The sequence below is a fragment of the Paroedura picta genome, chromosome 3 (assembly GCF_049243985.1).
Source record: "Paroedura picta isolate Pp20150507F chromosome 3, Ppicta_v3.0, whole genome shotgun sequence".
NCBI classification, from domain to species: domain Eukaryota; kingdom Metazoa; phylum Chordata; class Lepidosauria; order Squamata; family Gekkonidae; genus Paroedura; species Paroedura picta.
In genome coordinates this window covers 22,317,705-22,339,414 of record NC_135371.1, presented here as the reverse complement: position 1 = coordinate 22,339,414, position 21,710 = coordinate 22,317,705, and the positions used below count along the sequence as shown (strand labels likewise).

General features: G+C 42.8%; 1 protein-coding gene across 29 annotated transcripts in view; it reads left to right on the top strand.

Annotated features, from left to right (window-relative positions):
• The window catches only part of MAGI1 (membrane associated guanylate kinase, WW and PDZ domain containing 1), a 566,279-nt gene that overhangs the window by 394,314 nt on the left and 150,255 nt on the right, over window positions 1–21,710 (top strand). The gene's annotated exons all lie outside the window — the stretch shown is intronic.

Sequence of the window (21,710 nt, the reverse complement as noted above, 5' to 3'; positions counted from 1 at the left end):
GTTTATTATTTATTAACTGCATTTAGAACTGTTTTTTGGATGGAACATCTTCCTCAATCCCTTTTTAAACTACATTCTGCGTATAGTCCAGACATGGCAGGCTAAACAATATTTGACTTTATTGCTCTTGAGTTCAGATTCTTGTTCTGTGTTGCATTTGCAGAAAAGTGGCACTGTGTATTCTAAAGAAAAGATATTCCAATAGAGTTTGGAGATACCTCTGAATTTTAACATGTTGGCATCTTATGAGCCTCTTGTGGCGCAGAGTGGTAAGGCAGCCGACATGCAATCTGAAAGCTCTGCCCATGAGGCTGGGAGTTCGATCCCAGCAGCCAGCTCAAGGTTGACTCAGCCTTCCATCCTTCCGAGGTCGGAAGTAAACAATTAATTAGTTTTTAGTATCTCATCTTTTGCTGAGCCACTATGTGAGACAGAATGGTGGCCACTGAGTGAGCCAAGATGGTGTACTAGATGGGCCTCTGGTCTGATCCTACAGGGCTCTTCCTTTGTTTTTAATATGATCAAGTCATTCTTAGTATCTTAGCTCCTGCTGAGCCAGCCATATTCCTTCCTCTGTATAAATGCATTGAATGGGCATTGATTTCCTACCCTCTCTGACAGTAATGGCAGACAAAGAAAGTTCCGGACCACTATTGCTGAGTCTCCTATCCACAGTGCTCAGGTATGTTAAATGTGCTTAGATGCGTGCCTGCTTCAGGCAAAGCTGATGGTGAATGATACTGATCGGGCTTGTTCTCTGTGTGAAATCATCCTAGTATTTACACCCAAATTTCTGCCACACATGGGAATTCTATGATAGATGCTGATAGTGTGTGTGTAAAGTGCCATCAGTGTGCAGCCAAATTATGCGACCCTGTACAGTTTTCTAGGTGAGAGACTTGCTGTTGTCTTCCCCTGTATAGCAACCCCAGAATTCATTGGGAGACTCCCATCGGCCTATTATGCACGGCCGCCGAAACGGTGATTTCGGGTCACATGGAAAACGCGGAGGGGGAAGAAGCGAAGCAAACCGCTTATGCACGGGACAGGACGCAACGGCGGCAAAACCCAGAGTAACCGATTATGCACGCGGTGACTCCGGCACTGCTTCTGGTTGTGCCCTGGTCGCCCGAAAGCTCCGCTTTCTTCCGCATTTCGCTAACGCGCCTTTTTGGTGGCCTGCACCAAATCTGAGGCTGGTTGCAGCCGGCGTCATGCGTTATTGGTGATTTTAGGCAACGCCATTCCACCCCGAATGCGGACCTTCCCCTCCGTGCATAATGGGCCATCCAAATACCATCCAGGGCTGACCCTACTTAGTTCCCGAGATTTGACAAGATCATGTAAGCCTGGGCTATACAGTTAGAGAAATGCTAAAGCACTCAACATTATACTGAGTTTGATCCTTTGAAAATCATAACCATGGGAAATGATGCTCCGCAGCCATTACAGTTCTCTTTGGCTAATTTCACAGATGTGCGGTTGGTGGCTTTAGGAACAGAAATTGATTTCAGATTGATAAATAGCCTTGTTTGGCTGGGCTATTACAAATATTTTACCTGTCCTTACCTGTGTGGCTGAGCTAATTGCTCTATATCTGGCTTTCTGATATGATCCACCTCTGTTCTCTGTCTGTTGTCCTGTGGTTTGTATCATATTTATTTATTGGGGGAAAGACATGCTGATTATAGATGGAGTAGCAAAAATGCCCTTTCTGCCCCTTGTAATAGTATTGAAAGTCTGCTTCTCTTTATCATCCCATTGTGAGCTGGACTGTGATTACAATGTGTGTTTTTTAAGCTTTTTTAAAAATGTATTGTGCCATATGTTTTGAGCAAGTTATGGGAGGGCTGCCATAGACAAAGGGTGAAATATGGTGTTCCATCAATATGTTTAGGAAAGGCTTTCTGAAACCTAAAGGAAATCCTGTGCCAAGCATTTAAGATTTCTTTAACTTGGGCATTCTACTTGACAGCTTTAACTTCCACCATTCGCCCGTGGCAAGATATATGCCATGTTCTGCTCTTAAATCCTTGTAGACAGTGTAAGACGTTTTCCAGCATTACAAATCAAGTTCATTTTCAGAGACGTGAATAGCTCAGATTGTGCATGGCATCCAGGCTCAGGAAACTAAATCTTCTTGTGTCTCAAGTTGAATTTTGATTTGCAGAGACATGTATGCTGTGTCCCTAATGAGAGTACAGCACCCGGATCCTATAGACATGCACAGCTCTGGCATCGGACAGGGTAGCTCGTGTTCATGTAGCTACAATGGGATCTGGTCCTTGGCAATAGGGTAATTCCATTCCAATCTTCTGTCTTTAAGCTAGTGTAAAATATAACACATTTGTGGACTCTGGATATGGAAATGGATTCAGGATGCCATCTAGTCCAACCCTTGTCTCATCCCCATTAATTTCACATTCCTGGACCCATAATGGTAAATTAGATTTGAACAGTGTGCTACAACTTAATCTGCAGGGTACCTAGTAACTTTCCCCATGGCATGACCCAAGAGAAGTGGATCATTCTCAGTATGGTTGTCTAAGTTCACTAGGAAGCTTGGGATACAGAGTACATGCCATAAATCTCTAAACCTTTTAAAAATTGTTACATTCTCTACAAAATCCTTGCAACAAATCCATATATAATTATCTCCACCATCATGGGGTGGGGGAGTAAGATCAAACAGTTGAATATAAGATCTGGAAGGTCTGAAGTTTTGACTTTCCCCTATTAATTTTCTTCTTTTTCTTTTTGCATGTATTAAAACAATTTATCCAGCTTTTTCTCCAATAAGCGTTCAAAGGAGCTGACAGAGTATCGCTAAAAACTATTTTCACAAAGACCTCATCCTGTTAAAATAGAACACAGATAAAGAGTTGGATAAAACCAGAATACTAACTTTTCAGTTTTGCCAGGTATTTTTTAAAAAACTCTTAAAGCAATTCTACCTTATAAACGTTGTGAATGAGTTTCATGGCAGAGAAGGAATTTGAAATCTGTTGCTTTCTCCAAGAGGATAGTATAGCTTAGCAGGACTCACAAGTAACAGAGAGGTTTGGGCTTAGGGAACAATTCAGTGTGGATGCCAGGAGAAATTATACATGGCTGTGTCGGCACAGATTTTCCCCCTTCCTGTGCACCATGGATTTTCCCCCCTGAACAAATGTTTAGAAGCATTAATAATTGTGTTTTTCTCTTCACCTCTAAAAGCTGCCTAATTTGACTTAGCAGTCAGAGTGAAAAATAATAATTAATGTGGCTCATCCATCTAGAAAGTATAACATGTAACACAAAATGAACTGAAGTCGTGGGACAAAAATACAATTTATTCTGTGTAGCATAGAATAATTTTTCACTGCAAGAGGAAGTGATGTGAATGAAAACAGTATCCGCTTCATCAGATGGCTGTACATCCCATAAAACATTCCTGGGATTTCTTGCCTCCTTGTGGTTAAATAAAGACTGTGACTAAAACTGTAGAAGAATCAATATTCTGAACCTCAGATTGTAAATAGTTCTGGTGGTTTTTTCCCTCCAAGGTAAACCAGTGATATAGAGCATTTTTGTTCCAAGAATAAATCCATCCCTGAACATAGTTCTACTACAGTATGTTGTTTGCTGTGCTTTATACTTCAGGGGATCACCCAAAGACAGATAAATGTTTTCTCTGTGCCTGTGAAGAAATGCACGTATCCTTGCAAATAACATATACATTTATGGCCTTTTTGTGCGCGATTGAGAAGTAATCACAACTTGTCACTGGGGGTCCCTTTGTCACTTGTTTGGAGTGTCCAGAGAGGCTCTGTGTTGGTCCGTTTCTCTGTTGGAACCTTACATATTGTACTGTTGAACAATCTTGTGGTTTCTTCTCCTTACCCCTGCTGTTTCTGGGCAACAGAATAATTGGCCCCATGGTAGGAGGAGAAAAATCCATGGCAGCAGAAGCCTTGTTCCTCCTCTGTGCCTTCCCTAAAGAGCTGTCCAAGGAAAACTCCCCACCCCACCCCCCTTCTTTGAGGTGATGGCATCCAGTTCTGCGGCCAGCCATTCTTGGCCAAGTCATTTCTCTCTTGATCTAGTTGCTGCCTTACAACTGCTAAGGAGCAAAACTAATTCCAAGGGTGAATACCAGTTTGCTTGGGGAGGAGAGGAGCAAAGAGCGGGAATCCCTAGGGAAAAGTTTACTTGTCCTGGATTATTTCTATAGAGGACTGTTCTGGAAACAGTCTTTAGTGTGAGAATCGGCTACATACTCAGTACCAAGGGCTACCTGGGAAAGTACCATGAAACTAAAAGCTGTACTTATTCTGCCTCCTCTCCCTAATACGTGGATTTGTGCCTACCATGTTATCTGCGGATTCTCAGTAGTTGCTTAGTAAAATAACAAAGCAACCAAAAGAAATAAAACGCTATAACCAAGTAATCAACGTAGTCCCAAACAAATATAGCCACCTTCCTCCCCCCCCATGGCCAAAGAAAAATTACCATCAAAGGAAGAAAAAAAATCAACACCACTACAGCCCATAGGACAAGCAAACTGGTTACAGCAACAGGATTTAGCAGAAATAGGGGAACGGTGAAATGTACAGCATCATTCCATTAACTTAAAATGGCTTGCAAGGGTGTGACTCTGCTTTGGATGATTAAGGTGCACTGTTTCCTAAACCTGAGACCATTCCCAAATTGCCACCGATCTTATAGAGGAAAGGTCTACTCCTTGTATTCTCACAAAGGGATGGCATGCAGACCTTTGAAAGTGGATCTGTATGGTATTTCGAATATTATTTTTAAACCCCATGTTTATAGGGCTGCCCTTGTTCAAAGTGCTCCTTTTCCTGAGCCAACACACTAGAGACAGCTTCTCTGCAATATCCTCTCTTCCCACAGGGTAGAAGCTGCAAGATGCCGCAAACTTAAATGGACTTCCAACTGGGATAACCTCACTGTGTTCTTACAGATCCGTGGCTCTTGTGACATGCCAATTTTCTGCAAGACAGACATCTGCTCATTTCCCTTCCCTTCAATTCAGATGGCTCTTGTTCGTGGGGGAAATTATTGTGTCTCTTGGCTCCGGTCACTGGCAATTTTCTCCATTGAAGGCGAAGAAGGGAACTGAAGTTGTTTAGTGCCTACAGCAAGGTTGCAGAAAAGTGCAAGAATGTGGTTTCCCAGATTCAGTGTGCTAACATATTTTGTAAGGACAAAAAGGGGGCAGAAGAAGCTAGTACAGAAACTTGCTGAAGAACTGGGTGTGTATCTCAGGCTCACCATCATTTCAGGGGAGAATATTATATATTTATTCTTTAGATTTTTACTCTGCCCATGTCACCTAACCTTTCTTGTCCATCTTAACACTTTTAACCTTTCTATCCATGGTAATGCTTTTATAGTTGGATCTTATTGGAAGGTTAAGTTCATGGAAATGCTGCAAAAATAATTGTTGCCGGCCACTCCGGGAATTGTTTTAGGTTATAAAGCAGGCTAAAATTTAAAATAAATATAAAAAAAGACATCTTGGTTTCTATTGATAAAAAAGGTCTACTGGCATTTGTGACTGAAAGAAGCTCTGTTTATAGCCCAAGATGCAACATAAATTGGATTTTTCTCCCGTGGTTGGGTGAAAATGCTGTTCAATGCCTCCTACTGAGTCTCACAAAATTATGTAGGAGCCACTGTATGGGTGAAGTTAAATGAGATGTAAACCAGAATATTATTGGAGTGGGGAAACGGAAGTCAACATTTTATATTGTTTTAGTGGCTGCTTCTTGTGTGCCGGAGCCCCACATAACTGAGGGACCGTTTGCCTCCTTATGCCCCTCACAGGGCCCTTTGCTCTGCAGGTGCTAATCTGCTGGAGATTCCCGGTTAGAGTGAAGTTCACCTGGCCTTGACCAGGACCAGGGCCTTTTTGGTCCTGCCCCCGACCTGTTGGAATAAGCTCCCAGGAGAGCTAAGGGCCCTGATGGAGGTATCACAGTTCTGCAGGGAGCTCTTCCACCAGGTCTTTGATTGAGGCCAGGGCAAGGGAAATCATGGGCCCCTTCCCCTCCCCAGGCTGAGCCTGAACATCTGGCTTATCCTCATACACCCGAGGTGGGGGCAGCTCTGAACTGGGTGGAGGGGGGAGTTTTTGCCACTGCCAGAATTAATGATTGTTGTTCGGGAAGGTTTTAATGGGGTCTTACTGGATTTTATGTTGTTACCTGCAACAAGCTGCTTGCGGGAGTGATGGATTATAAATTTAAGAATAAGTAAATATAGAATGAATGAATGAATGAATGAATGAATGAATGAATGAATGAATGAATGAATGAATGAATGAATGAATGAGAAGCAGAGAACAGTGAAATTTACTACTTTAGGGCTATGCCTAAGGTTACCTTTATAGAACAAGTAGAAATATTAATTACTGCAGTTACAAGGCTCCTGGGAGGGACTTCTCATGAACACCACATAGACCGTTTATGCACTGGGAACTTCACTGCCCCACCCCCTTATCAGGAGCACAGATAGGGAGTGGATGAGGTGCGCCAGGCCAAATGCTCCCTCATGTGGGTGCAGGAAGAGTTGGAGCAAGCTGCCACGACTAAAACTCCAGCCTGGAGCCCAGCATGAAACCTCCAGTGCATAAACGGTCATACAGATGATGTTTCATTGACTCCAAAGCTCCCAGCTTCTTTCCTAGGCAATTGAGAGTGCTGATGTTGACTTGTAACATCCTAAATGCCCTGGGACGGAAGTGCCTGAAAGGTGGCCCACCCATTTATGAACCTTAGGGTTTGAGACCTGCTTAAATATGCATGCTCTTTGTGCTTGCTTTATCTGAGATGTGGTTAGCAGGTACACAGTACAGAGTTTCTCATACTATGACTCCTAGAGTATAGAATTTTTTGTCAGCAAAGCGTCATTCAGCTCTTTGTTTTAGCAAGTATATGAAATGAGCTCTTGATTGCAGACTCTCCTGATTTTGTTACTGTTGCTATTGTCTTTTGGATTTTATTATTTACCTATTTTACATTACATTTTGGCACTTGGGCCACTGGGCACTTGGGCCATTTTTTTTTTAATTTTGCATTTGTATTGGACGTGATTATAAAGAATAGATGTCAGTGTTTGAATTGTAGTCTGTATTTTTAGTTATTGTAAGCCATCTTGGGAGTCCCTCAACGGAATGACAAGATGTACTTAAAAACACACGATTTCCTATGAATAAATCTGTCCCTCTGAACTTGTGGGAGGCTCCTCTTCTTTTCTCTTGAGCCATGTGTGATCATCCAGTAAACTCTCAGGCATCTTGTGTTGCCTGACTGTTCTTTATTGTATAAAACAGGGACTGGCACCTTTTATTTCATTCATGAAGAAATCCCATCCAGCCTATCTGGCTAGAATAAGCCACCTTGAAGAATGCTTAATGAAATCATGTTAAGGAGCATCCTCTTCGTCCTCCAGCCAACCCACTCACCCAGCTCGGGGGCTTCATGGGGAGTCCAGTGGCCCCAAACCAGCACCCTAGCCTGATGTGACAAAGCTGACAGTGGCATTCATTTGGGTGGAAAACAGGAACTGTGTCTTGAACTCTTGCAAGATTACAGGGGAAACGTGGAGCAAACTTTAAAAGGCAGGCTAGAGGCAGGCCAGAGGCAGGCAATGAGGAGACCTTCCAGCCACCTCTGAAACATGAAGGAGGCAGAACTGAGTGAGCAATAAACCAGTTTGGCATTCTGAAGCAGACATTTTGCAGTTGGTGGACTGGGAATTATAAATCGTTGGTTCTGGACTGTGCCCTCAAGATCTGGCTGACCTTTTATGTCCAGTAACCAACCCTGGGCTCAGAAATTTCTTTGGTGACATCAGCCACTTACAGTATTTGCTGGCTATGTATAAGACTACTTCCCCCCCCCCCTGAAAAACATGCCTCCAAGTGGGGGGGTCGTCCTAGACGCCGGGTGCACTTCAGTTGGGATAGACATAGCTGCCCATAGTGGCCTCCTGATGCCCGCCCACCTCATTCTACATACCATCCAGTATCTAGCACGGCCGCGGCGGGTCATCAGCATGGCTGCGGTGAGCATCAGCAGCGAGACAGGGGTGCCAGCCTTTTCGGTGTGATTGGCCCATTCTGCTCGACGGGAAGCAGCAGCGCTCTGGCCCGCCCATTGTCTACGCAGAGCTCACACATGTGCACTTGCACTCTAGTGCCGGTCACAGGCAGATGCAGGGGTGGGCCGGTCGCACTGTGGCCGTACAATAGTGACAATGACAGGTGCTGTAATGTATTGTAACAAACTCTATATTGTGAGTGGAAATGTTGAGGGGTCGTCTTATACGCCCAGTCATCTTATACGCCGGCAAATACAGTATTTCTCAGGTTCTTTCCCCTTGCAGGGTGGGCAGTGCTCTTAAGTAAAATATAATCCTTTTTAAGGATTCCATTCAAGCTGATGAGTTCAGTTTGTTTAACCTGGCATAAGCTTGTAGATACTCTAGCTTTTCCCTTTGCACTGGTGGCTGCTTTGGAAATCACCTCAGAAACTAAGTGTGTTTTATTTTTATCAGTTGATATACTGAAAATAACCATAAGCTATACCTGCCATTCTGTATCCTCTTGGAAAGTTAAAATGACTTGGGGTCTTTTCACTATCCATGTCACAGTGTTCATGTACTCTACTTGTATGTAATATTTACATACATAAAGCTTTACGTATTCAATGGTAAGCGGTAGGTGAATTTCCTCTAGGTCAGTCTGGATTCTGGAGATTTGTGTGTGTGGGGGGGGGGGTGGGGGGGGATCACCTGGGCATGAAATTGGGGTCACTGTGGATGGACAGGTAGTTGTGAGTTTCTGCATAGTGCATGGGGTTGGACTAGATAACCCTAGAAGTCCCTTCCAACTCTATGATTCTAAAATTAGCTTCTCTAGACAATATGTTGGACATGGGATGTTCAAGTTCTACATTTTGCAAACTGCGAATCACAGGGTGACCCTTGGCAAATCGTCCCTCAGCCTGATTTATTTCCCAGACTGCTGAGAGGATTAATAAGAATTGTTAACAGAGACAGTCTGAACCATTTGACATCCCAAGTGGCTGTAAAGCATCCTTTGTGAAATTTCAAGGAACCTACAATACGGCACTCAGATAATGCACTTCAGGTCCCAATGAAGCAGCATTAATCAAGAGGCATTGTCCCTGTTACTTTGGAAGAGAAACTGACATGTACCTCTTGGGTTTGCATAGTATCTGCTTCTCTTGGCTATCTCATAAGGAAGAGGATCCATGTGTATGCTGCAGTTGACAACTTAAAGACAGTTTATGCACGGGAGGTTTCATGTCAGGCTGCAGGCTGGAGTTTTAGTCGTGGCAGGTTTCCCCACCTCTTCCTGCACCCACACAGGGGAGCATTTGGCCAGGTACACCTCATCCGCCCCTGATTGGTGCTCCTGCATGGGAGCTGGGGCAGTGAAGTTCCCAGTGCATAAGCGGTCAAAATATCACATTGTCACATTGGTTGGTATGGAGTATAAAAGCACAGGAGGAATGGAGAAGTATAAGAATTTGTTGCTCACCAAATCCTCTCCCATCATTATTCACATAATAATATAGGTCTAGCCAAAGTGCTTCACATATGTTCAGCATTTGCTTATTTATCTCCTTTATATCCCACCCTGGGTCAAGAGTTAGAACATCTTCCTTTTGAAGAAACGTTTAGCGTTTTGTGTTGCCCTGCCAGACTGCACCAACATGGCAGGGCAGTGAAGTCGCAGCAGAGACCTTTCCAAAGTTCCAAGGCTCCTTTGCTGTTCTGTCATCATATTATTATTGCTGTTGTCATGTTGGGATTATTGTTGTTGTAGTTATTGCTGTTGTCACATGTGTTACCCCATGTTATCTGTATCTGTTTCCTGTTCCCTGTAAACCACCCTGAGCCTTCGGGGGAATATAAATATAAATATAAATATAAATATAAATATAAATATAAATATAAATATAAATATAAATATAAATATAAATATAAATATAAATATAAATATAAATATAAATATAAATATAAATATAAATATAAATATAAATATAAATATAAATATAAATATAAATATAAATATAAAACAAGGAGAAAGCTTAGCCTTAGGTTGGATGTAGTAGAGCACAGGGCTCTCTGAGGAGTGTAGGTGGAGAGGCGGTCCCTCAGGTATTTGGTCACAAATCTTATAGAGTCACATTTGGCAGAGCTATAATGCTGAAAACATCCAGATTCTAACATAGGAACTGTTGCTAAAGTTATTTACATATAAACAAAAATATTCTTGAAAATATTGTCTATGTCTTCTCTGTGGAGAAACTGTTAAAACGTGTTTTAAAATGAATGAAATCAACTCACACGGGCCATTTGCTCAATGGTTGAAAGTGGGACAAATGAAAAAGTTCTGCAGCCCTTTGGAAAATACCGAATGCAAAATCTGCTGACTTCTAATCACTTGCCACCTCATGGGAGCACTTATGCGCCTTGTTCTTTTTCTTCTGCTGTCGGCTAAGTGAACATTCAGCAAAATATTGAATGGGAACTGATAGATGTTGCTATTGCTTGTGTGGGATGAGTGTCTAGTGTCTGGATGTTGCAAAACATTTGAACATTAAATGGTTTTTTGTATTTGTTTATTGAAGGATTTTAAAAAATGGTTTGGCACATTTGAAGGGCTAGCCTCAACCCCCGGTCTGCGGCCCGGTAGCGGGCCACGAAGGCCATGGTACCGGGCCCCTAGCGGCCGTGCCTGCCTCCCCCGAGAGGGGGGAAAGAGGCAGGCGCGGCCGCCGGCATGCCAGCGACGCAAACGCGCACACGCGGAGCTGCCGTGCATGCGTGTTTGCGCCCCCTGCTAGCGAAAACGCGCACGCGCGGCAGCTCTGTGCATGCGCGTTAGCGCCACCTAGTGGCGAAAACGCATATGCGCGGTTACTGCGCGTGCACATTTACGTGCGGCGGCGGCTGGGCCGCCGGCTCTCTCCCACCCTCAGAGGCGGTCCCCAACTACAAGAAGGTTGGGGACCACTAGGCTAGAGAGTTCAACTTCCATCTTATGTGGTCCCACATTGGGGCTGAGCTTGCATATTTTCATTCTAGCTTTAAAACTCCAAAGACGGGACACCCTGCCCCTTCCAGAGCCAGCATATGTGTGAGATCCCTGCCCCACACATCATGTGCTCTGTCAGCAGATCCCCCCTTCCCTCGGTTCCTTTTTCACTGTCATGAGGATAGGAAACTTTTGAGCACACTCCATTGATTTTTCATCATCGTCATTCTGGGTCGTCATCATTCTGGTTCAAGAAGACTCCTTTTCTCCACCGAAAACTTATTTTGCACCCCTTTGGAAGTCCATTTCACAGGAGTTAAGCCCTTTTGTAAACTGGATTCTTTGTTGTGCTTGTGGTCCCTCATCATGGTATCCAAGGCAGTATTTTAAAAATAGTAGTAAATTAACATACAAATACAAAAGTGGCACATAGTGGTAAATCAGCAGACATGCTGTCTGAAGCTCTGTTCATGAGGCTGGGAGTTCGATCCCAGTTGCCGGCTCAAGGTTGACTCAGCCTTCCATCCTTCCGAGGTCGGTAAAATGAGTACCCAGCTTGTTGGGTGGTAAAACAGTAATGACTGGGGAAGGCACTGGCAAAACCACCCTGTACTGAGTTTGCCATGAAATCGCTAGAGGGTGTCACCCTAAGGGTCAGACATGACCCGGTGCTTGCACAGGGGATACTTTTACCTTTACGAGAGTTAACAAACAGATGTGAGAACTGAGTTTGAGTCCAGTGCAAGTTCTGGTACCAGTGACCACGTTCAAATTAGATGTATTATTGTGGATGAGAAATCGTTTGAGATGTTTGAGGAGTTGATTTTTTGAGCTCTCTGTGCACAATAAAAGATTTAACCCCAGCTACTTGTGAAACAGAATGGTTGTAGAGGTTGTAAATCATTGATGATGCGATAAACTGTTTTGTGTTGAGAGCTGTCTGCTAGTGTTTTGTTTTTGTCATTGTCTCTTTCTGGCTAATAACCCCCTACTCCCTCTCTACCTGTGTGTAATTGTTGAAAGTTTTGTTTCACCGTGCATGCATACAAAAAGCTTATATACCTTGAATAAAACTTTGTTAGTCTTTAAGTTGCCGCTGACCTCAAACTTTGTTCTGGTGCTTCAGACCAACCTGAATAAATTTTGATAGCATGAATGAGGTTAAACCAAAGGAAGGCTTTGTAGATGACTCCGCTATCCATGGGAAAGTGTGGGAAGCATTCCAATTTCAAAGATCAGTTTCAATATCAATTTCAATTATTCATTGAGAAATACGTTTAAATAGAATATGTAGACCCACAGTAATGCAGAATGTTCTGCATTGTTAGGTATTAATGAAAATGGTAAATCATTTCCTAATAGCAATCAGTTTCCAATAAGGTTATTGTTCCATGCAGAGTACTGTCTACTTCAATCAGCACTAACTCTCCAGTGGTAAAGATGGAGAAATGTTCCTTCTCTGATTACCAAAAAACCTTTCAACTGGAGGTACCAGGAACTTAACCAAACATTTAAAAATGCTTAACTTGCACTATTCTACCGAACCATGTGATTTCACTTGGCTAGCTAGATACTGGATAGAGTGAAGTTCCAGAGCAGGGAACACCCCCGCCCCCACCCTGGCAATCCTAGTTCTCCTAGTCCTATTGCATTATTCAATCACCGTCCTATACTATATGTTCACTTTCCCCCTTTTCTCTCTCTGTACTGGGAAATCTATCTGGATTTTAGTGAGCAAGCTAGACGATAAATAAGTTTAATAAATAATAATAATAATCTACAAGCCATTCAGTTGGATTAGGGGGTCCCATAAGAGGTGTCTATAAAACAGTCTTGGCAAAATGTTAGTATTTTATGGTGTGTTGAGAGCACTGAAATTCATTGGTTGCTTCTGTCATTTTATGGCTTTAAAATGTATTGGGTACAAGACTATATTTAGGTCCAATATTGCATTGCGTAGGTGATGTTACTAAATCATGAAGTCAGCCCATGAAGGAGGCACTATATTATTTTCAGTGTGTTTTGTTATTTCCAACAGTCCCCCTGTTTCTCCAGGAAGGAAAGGAAGGAGCAGGATTCCTCCCTTATTTCCCTACCACTTACCTAGTCTCTTCATCAAGGTGATTTTTTGTGTGTGCTGATTGGGACAGGTGGCATAATGCATTAGCTTCCATCAGTTTTGTGCTTCTCTACCTGCATTGATTGGTAATGCCCTTCTCAGTATTGGTAGGAAGGTAGCGGTATCTCTAAAATATGCTGCATTGCTTTCCTTCCCTCCCCTTTGACTCATGAATTAACTGTGCCAGCCTAGACAGCAGGAAACGCAACCCTGTGTGTGTTCCCCACCACACTTTGAGTCTTCATTTCTGACATTTCCTTGGCTTTTTAACCTGCTAATTTATCCCTACTGTGTAGGCTACTAACAAGTGGCAACCTACAACACTTTGTGAAATTAACAGAGACACCTAGAAACCTAAGAATTATCTAAGAGAGTGTCATTCAAAACTCCAGAACTTCTATAATAATGTTGGCTTGTTCACCCACCTTCTCACCCTGAACTCCTTTGTGGTTCTATAACAGTAAGAGAACAACGGTAATTTGTGGACTTTGACTTTATATATCTTACCTTCAATTGATTTTTTTTTTTTGCTTAATTTTCTCAACCTTTGGGAAAATTAGATTCTGGCCTTCCTCCTTGCAGAGAAACAATCTGAAGGTAGCTTTCAATGTAGAGTAGGCATTGATCAGATTACTAATGCCCTTAAGAGAGCCATTGGGTGCGTGAATTGCCGTGGAGCAACAGCTGTTCTTTTTATTTTCTTTCTCTTTTTTAACTGGCCATCCCAGACAGCAGTCCAGGAGTGGCAGAAAAGATCCTCATCCCAGACTGCAGCTGTTCCCATTTTATATTGCGGTGGCCTGTGGAGACAAGAGAGGCCACAAATGGCTCCCTTTCCTATTTGCAGCACGAGCAAGAGGGGCAAAGGAGGGGAAACAGACTGTCCTTGAGCCCCCAGCTACTCCCACTGTTTCCATTATGGCTTCTGTAACGACTAAGTTGAAGTGTGCTACTATTAGGAGCTAATGGATCCATCCATTTCTGTTCCTGGTTGGAGTTACAGCTGATGGGGATGTTCATACAGAAATTCTCGTTTTCTGGTGGTTTTGTGCATTTACAGAATGAAAAATGGAACTATGGAATGACTGGAAAACCTTCCAAAATCAGGTAGAATAAGGAGGGGATCTTTCTAGGGGCTCTGATCTCCAGTTTATTATTGGGCGTGGGGGTGGGTTGGGAATGCTATGCTTTAATCCTTTAATCTAGCAGAGCAAAGTCCAGTTTTTTGTTTGTTGATTTGAGGAAGCTTTCCCACCTCTTCTATGTGATCGACGCTGGTTTGTTATTTGCCCATGAAGTTTAGGATGCTCTTCTGGTGGTGAGGGGACCATAGTTTGCTTTGACAGATAGCAGGAGACCTGGCAACCTTATTGAGATGTTATCTACTGTTTTAGAACACAAAGTGGCATCATGATGCTCTAGGAATTCTCTCTCCTTTAAAATTCCTAAAATGCCATTATGTCACTTCCTGTTCCCAAATACACAGACAGATCAGAGCAGCCCCCAAAAGCAAAAAAACAAACAAGCCCACAATTCTTCTTTTAAAAATAAAAGTAAATATTTTTAAAAAGTGAGGGGAAATATATAAAGGTGCACAATCCCCCCTCCCCCTCCAATACCGCCCCCCACCAACAGATATGCGATCCCTGCCTCACCAAAAAACCCTAAGAGTTTATTAGGAAAATAAAACACTACATACTTGTGTTGCCAGCCCTAGCAGCATTAAACAGATAGGAACTTCTAAGACATCACTTCATGTTTTGGAACAGGAAGTGACATTATGATGCTCTAGGAAGTTCAAAAATAGATAGAGTTCCTAAACATGAAGTGACATCTAAGATCTACTAATTTTACCCACACACACACACACACAACTACTACCCTCCAGTGCTCAAATGGAGAACAAAACAAACAAATAATTTAAAAAGACAAATCTGGCTAACAATAAATAAACAAATGATCAGAATTACAGTCACAAAACCTGAAATGTCAAATGAGTCCTTAAATGACTCCTGTGACGGCCCAACATAATGGTCGCAATGGCAACTTGCAAGCACAGTCATTTCCCACTCCATAGAAGCTCCAGTGAGGCCAGAAGAATTTAGGCAAATGGCTGGCTCTGGCCCAGCCAAGGGGCATTATTCCTTCAGGTTTCTCCAAATAGTTTGCCAACTCCCAGACCTGAATCTGGAATAAATATCATTGAGTCCAGTATCCATAATTGCCATTTTCTATAGAGAAACTGATATCTGTTTGGCTACCTTATCTCAAAGCCTTTGTGAGCTATATGGTTTCCAGGCCATGCTTGGCAGGAACTCTCTTAAAGGATTATGGACAGTCTGTGCTGTGACGTTATTTCCAGAGAAAACCTGTAAAGTGAGGTTGGGTAATTCCTGAAATTGCCAGAAACTCTACAGTAAAACTAGAGTTTCTGGTGATTCCTAGAGGTACCCAGTGGTTTCCCCCAGAAGTGGTACTCTTGACTCAAAAAATTCAGCTACTGCCTCTTCAAGTAACAGTTGGCAGTGTGGCCTATTGGTCAGGGAGCTCTGTTGTGTGTGTGTGTGGGGGGGGGGGTTGTTGCCTTGAAAGAAGTATGGTATTTTCCCCCTCCCCCATAGGTAACAATGGAAATCAGAATGGCTGGGGACACCTAACTGAGAGCACCAGAAAATTGGGCCCCTTTGTGTGAAAATGCAGTGGGCTTTTGGGTAGAGACATTATGGTTTCTTGCAAATTTAGTACCATTTCCCCCACCACAACAAAAGACCTCCACTCCAGACCTCTTAGAGATATCTGGTTTCTGCATGGGCCCATAATTCTGGAAATCTAAAATAAATAAAAAACCTCGATCTGGTACCCCAACATTCCAGATAACCTTACTGGTGGACCCCCCACGGGATTCAAAATCCAAAACTTACTAGATTCCCCCCCCAAAAAAAAATGCACAGTCTTAATGGCTAATAGAATTGGAGCAGGAGGACAACGGGAGGAAGCAAGAGAACAGTTAGGAAGCAGACCATGACAAAAAATACGCTTATACACTCCCATCCCCAGGTTCACATTGTTCCAGTTCATAATCTTGGGGCAGTTTCCCATTTGTGTGATATCTATAATGAAAGTACCTTCATTTTGAGGAATCCACTTGACTTAAGCTATTGGATGTCCAATATTGGCCTGGAATAAAAGCATAAAAAGAGCTGTAAGTGGCTGAGTTTCGATTCCCATCCCCCCTTGGGACTTATGGGTTGCTTATTAGAGACTGAGTTCTCTTGCTGCTTTGTAGCTGCTGCTAAAGGTAACAGGTGGATGACTCACTGCTTTCCTCTCAATCATGTAAAAAATCATTATTGGGATGATAGGTACACTGTTGACTGTTGATGGTGTTGCATGTCACGGTATTGCCATTTCCTGAATTTTTACAGGATTTTTGTTGCAATTTACTGGGATGGTATTTCTAATAATGTGTCACGGATGATTAGTTCATGTTCATGTCTGGCCACTAATCAGGTTGCCTTTTCCGGAGACGGAGCAGGTTGTCTTCGTCTGTTCTGCTCTCTTGTTGCCGTCAGCAGAACTGCAAAGTTCTCCTCGCCTTCCGTTTAACTATGATTTAGGTGACAGATCAAGGAAGAGCCAAGCAGACTTTCCGAATTATCTGATGACATGGGAGAAGAAGGTGACCTTTAAATAGAATGGACATCTCTGAGTCGCAGAAGGTTTCCAAGGCAGCAAGGGTGTTACTTCATTTTCAGTTTAAAATTGTGAAATGAAAAACTGGGGGAGAGGGAATCAGCAAGGTACTGGACTAGGGTTATGGAGACCTGAATTCAAATCCTCCCCCAGCTATGAAGCTCACTGTGGGCGACATTGTGCTGGTCATTCCCTTCTAGCCTAACCTAGCTAATGATAGAACAAAGGTTGAGCTCAATGGCACCTTTAAAGAATCCTGGACTAGATGGGACACTGGTCTGATCCAGCAGAGCTTGTCTTAAAGTTCTTGTGCAGTAAAATTGCTCCAGAATTTTCAAATAAAATGCTCAAGTGGGGAGGGCGGTGACTACAGTGGTTGCATTTGATATGCTGGAGTAGAAAGGAAGATTTGAACAGTTGCTGTATCTACTGAAATGAGCTTCAGTTTGGGCCAGATGCTGATGATTAGACCCCTCCATGTCTGCCTTGGAATTAATATAGAAAAACTGCATAGACTGTATGCCAAAAATTAATCTGAGTGTTTTAGATAGGGATGCCTCCAGGTGAGTCCCAGAATTAGTCCCAGGATCCCCCAGAATTACAGCTCATCTCCAAACTCCATAGATCAGTTCCTCTGGAGAAAATGTATGCTTATAGTATTTTACTTCACTTAGGTTCCTGTCCTCCCCAGACTCTACCCCCAAATATCCAGTAGTTTCCCTTCCTGGACCTGACAGTCCTACTAGAAGTCTTGGTTTCAGAGTATTTCCAAACTGGGGGGGAGGGGGGGCTCTTGCCCCCAGCATTCTTCCAATGTTATCTGGAGTGCACTAGGAGGACGGGGGGAGGAGGTGTTGGTGGTGGTAATGGTGGTGGTGGTGGTATATGCTGCTTTCGTCTACCCGAAGGAGTCTCAAAGCGGCTTACATTTATCTTCCCTTTCCTCTCCCCACAACAGACACCCTGTGAGGTAGGTGAGTCTGAGAGGGCCCTGATATTACTGCTGTAGTGAGCCCAAGGTCACCCAGCTGGCTGCGTATGGAGGGGCAACGTGGAATCAAACACGGCTCGCCAGATTAGAAGTCTGCACTCCTAACCACTACACTAAACTGGCTCTCTTTTCAACCTGCACAACTCCAAGGTCAGACAGGACCCTCCGTGATACAAAAACATACTCTTGTATTTCTCATAGTAGATAAAATGACTTCCATCAAGTGCAGAAGGCAGCAAAAGGAACTTGGACACTTATATGTGGTGCTAGAGGCTTCTGAGTATTGTGGGAGCTCCTTTGCCCTGTTTGGAGGCTGCTAGTTTTTACTTGGGCTATAATATAAGACCAAGAAAAGGCTTTTCCCATGTTGTGAAGCAACTTAGGAAAATACATGTTGGATCCGGCCAGTGGTCCATCCAGTCCAGCACTTTGTGTCACATAATAGCCAAAACTCAGGTGCCATCAGAGGGTCCACCAGTGAGGCCAGAGTTCTAGAAGCCCTCCCACTATTTAGACAGAAGCACCAAGAATGCAGAGCATCACTGCCCCAGATATAGTGTGCCATCTATACCTTCTGGCTAATAACCACCGATGGACCTCTACTCCATAAGTGTACTGACTAGCCTGTAGTTTCTCACCACTTTGGGGCCAGGAGGCAAATTTCCTCCAGGCTAGACTGTCTGGGGATCATCTGGGCATGGAATTGGGGTCACTGTGGGTGGGCAGGTACTTGTGAATTTCCTGCATTCTGCAGAGGGTTGGATTAGAAGACCCTGGAGATCCCTTCTAACTATGATTCTATGATTAGCTATCTTTTCGTGTTCAGGAATGGAAGCAGATTTTAGTGATAGATTGCATATATTTTTTTGTCAGGAGGTCAGCAAGCTCACATTTGAGTTCTTTCAGAATTCTTGATTGTATGCCATTTGGACCTGGTGATGTGTCTGTTTAGAATTTGCCCATAAGTCATAGGGCTTCCTCTCTTGTCATCTCAATTTGATTCAGGTCTTTTGACACCTCTTCTGAAATTGGTGTTTCTGGACAAATGTCTCCCTTCTTCCACTGAGAAAACAGAGGCCAAAAAACAAAAAAGCATTCCTAGGGTCAGTTATGTGGTTCCTAAATTATCTGAAGGTCCCAACTCGTAGGATGAAGACCACAGCTTCTGATAACATAGAAGGGCTTATATATTTGATACGTTTTAAAATGCTGGGAACTTTTATTTGTTTTCATTCCTTGCTCTCTAAACCCTGTGTTTCTCGAAGACTGTTTCTATGCTTTAATTGCTGTACAATATCAGATAATTGTGCTGATCTAATATGAAGGTAAATGAGGTATCAGAATACGGGCTCCTTGAAGTGTTGTTCTAAGATTACGGTAGGCAAGTTTCTAATTAATTTAGCCCCAGGGTGTCAACATCTATTAAGCAACATAAAACCTTGCACAGTAAAAATGAAAGAGAGCACACCGATTTTCCAAGTGAACCTGGTGGCTAAGGTATAATTTAGGAGCATTTTGAAGTATTTATGGCTACGTTAAACAATATAATAACTATATCAGATCATGACAAACTGTGCGGCCTTTTAGACATTACTGCGGCAGTGTAGGGGGTCAGTTATCTGAGGCATTGCGATGAGATTTAAAGGCACATCACCATACAGATAGGTCCAGTGGCACAGATTCTTACAGTGCCGTCCTAGACTTTTGAAGGCAAAGGAGTGAAAGTCCAGGTGGTAAGGGTCCACACATTTGCCCCCACCATTTTAATAGGCCTTCAAGTTTATAGAAATATCAAAGGATGAACCCACAGAGAACCTTCTGCTGTTGTAGGAAACACTGAGCTTATTGAGAGAAGTTGTCTAAAATACACAGAAAACAAAATGAATACAGTAGTGCATTGTGTTAAGATGGTTCTGTAATAATAACATGGCAGACACAGATTCCCTTATATACATTGTGAGGGCAGGATGAAGATCACAGCTGTGGACTGGAACTGTGGATTTTGAGAATGAAAAACTTCTGAAAAACTAGCAATTTATACCTGTAGAATTGGCAGTTCGTAAATATTTGCACCCACAGGTTGTGGATTTAAATCTGATTTGGTTTGCCATTCCTGCTACATGCTGAGGACCAGATTTCCTGCAGAACATGTTCCTGTGTTCAAGTGGGTAGCACAACAAAAATAGAAAGCTCACGCCTTGAATAAATCTTTGTTGATCATAAAGGTGCTATTGGACTCTATTTTTGTTATGTTCCTGGGTTGTTAGCAAGGAATGATTTTGGGATGTGCTTTTGTTATTGCTGTTGTTATTTTGTTTCATGATTTGTGATGGAATGCACTGATCATGTTCTTCATCACTGCTTGAAGAGCAGGAATGGGTGAAATACCTTAATATATATCTTTTCCTATAATTAAAGTGTTGTCATAGCAGCGTCCTCATCAAGGGTCTGTTGGACCTCTCATCCAAGTTACATTTTCTTGAGGGTGTTTTGTAGTCCAAATTTTCCTTTTCCTTTTTGGGGGGGTTGTTTATTTGTCTCTAGTCTTGAGTGCTAGCTGACCTTGTGTGTGCCTGATAAGGAGGGGGAGACTTACTGAAGACCACAAGAGCTTCGAGAACAGTGATGACGAATGACATGATTTAATTCTGTGTTCATATCTTCCCTGCAAGATCTCAATCCAAGCCTTATTTCTAGACCAGTGGTTTTAGGAAAAGGGACTGAATTTTGGTTTGCTTGTTCTTTGGTGTCTTTTCTTCAATAACCCACTGGGTTGGTAGTAAATGTGGTTTGTGCTCTTTGTGTACAGCCCAGATGGTTCATAAAAACTCTTTGAAATGCCATCTGTCAGGCGTGTGTCCTGGCAGCAGCCTGTCCCTTTACTACAAGAAAGGAAGAGGCGGGGATTCCCTTGCCCCTTGTTTTCTTTACTCTCTTTCACCATTTGCCTTGGGAATGTTTGCTCAGATGTGGTGAAGCTGAGAGTAATCCGTGCACTGATTAACAGTGTGGGATTGCGGGTATCTGCAACTCTGTTGATCTAACAGAATGGGGTGAAACTATATGAAGTTATATTGTACATTTTCATCGTAATTCACCATTTCCCCGAACGTAACACAAACTTCTTTGAAATGCATTTGTGTTCAGATCACAGCTGAAGCCAAATAAAAAGACATGGGGGTCACCTTCAGTGTCAATGAATACATCAATATCCTAGGCAACCCTTTGTTCTCTGAGCATCCTGGGTGAGCAAAGAACAGGCAGGAACAAATCCACTTGATTCCATTTTGTGTCGGCCTTGAGACGAAAGTAGAACCAACAAGTCTCAGAAGATGATAATGTTAAATAAAATCACTGCTAATAAACAACACAGTGGGAATTTGCCAAATGCTTTGAAGGAGTATCAAGGATTGCATCCCACATTTTAACTTTGCAGAGTTAATGTAAGACACTCAAAGTTGAGCATGTTAATTAATTTATTTATTTATTAGACTTCTTACCCGCCACTCCCATACGGCTCGTGGCGGGTTACAAATGTTTGTATAAAAACTCCAGTAAAATACCCCTTAAAACCACAGACAAAAATACATCAAATAAAAATAACAAGATGTGGCAAAACCATTAAATCCTCAATCTGCCTCATAGAGATGGTAAAACCATTAGGTCCCCAATTCTATCCCATAAAGAGGGCAAGGAATGGTATTTACAATACATTAAGCACGTGTAGGGCTCTCCCATTGAGACGAATAAAGTTTGCAGTGGACTCCCGGGAATGGTAGAGGACAGGAAGGCCTGGAGGATCATTGTCCATGGGGTCATGATGATTCAGACAC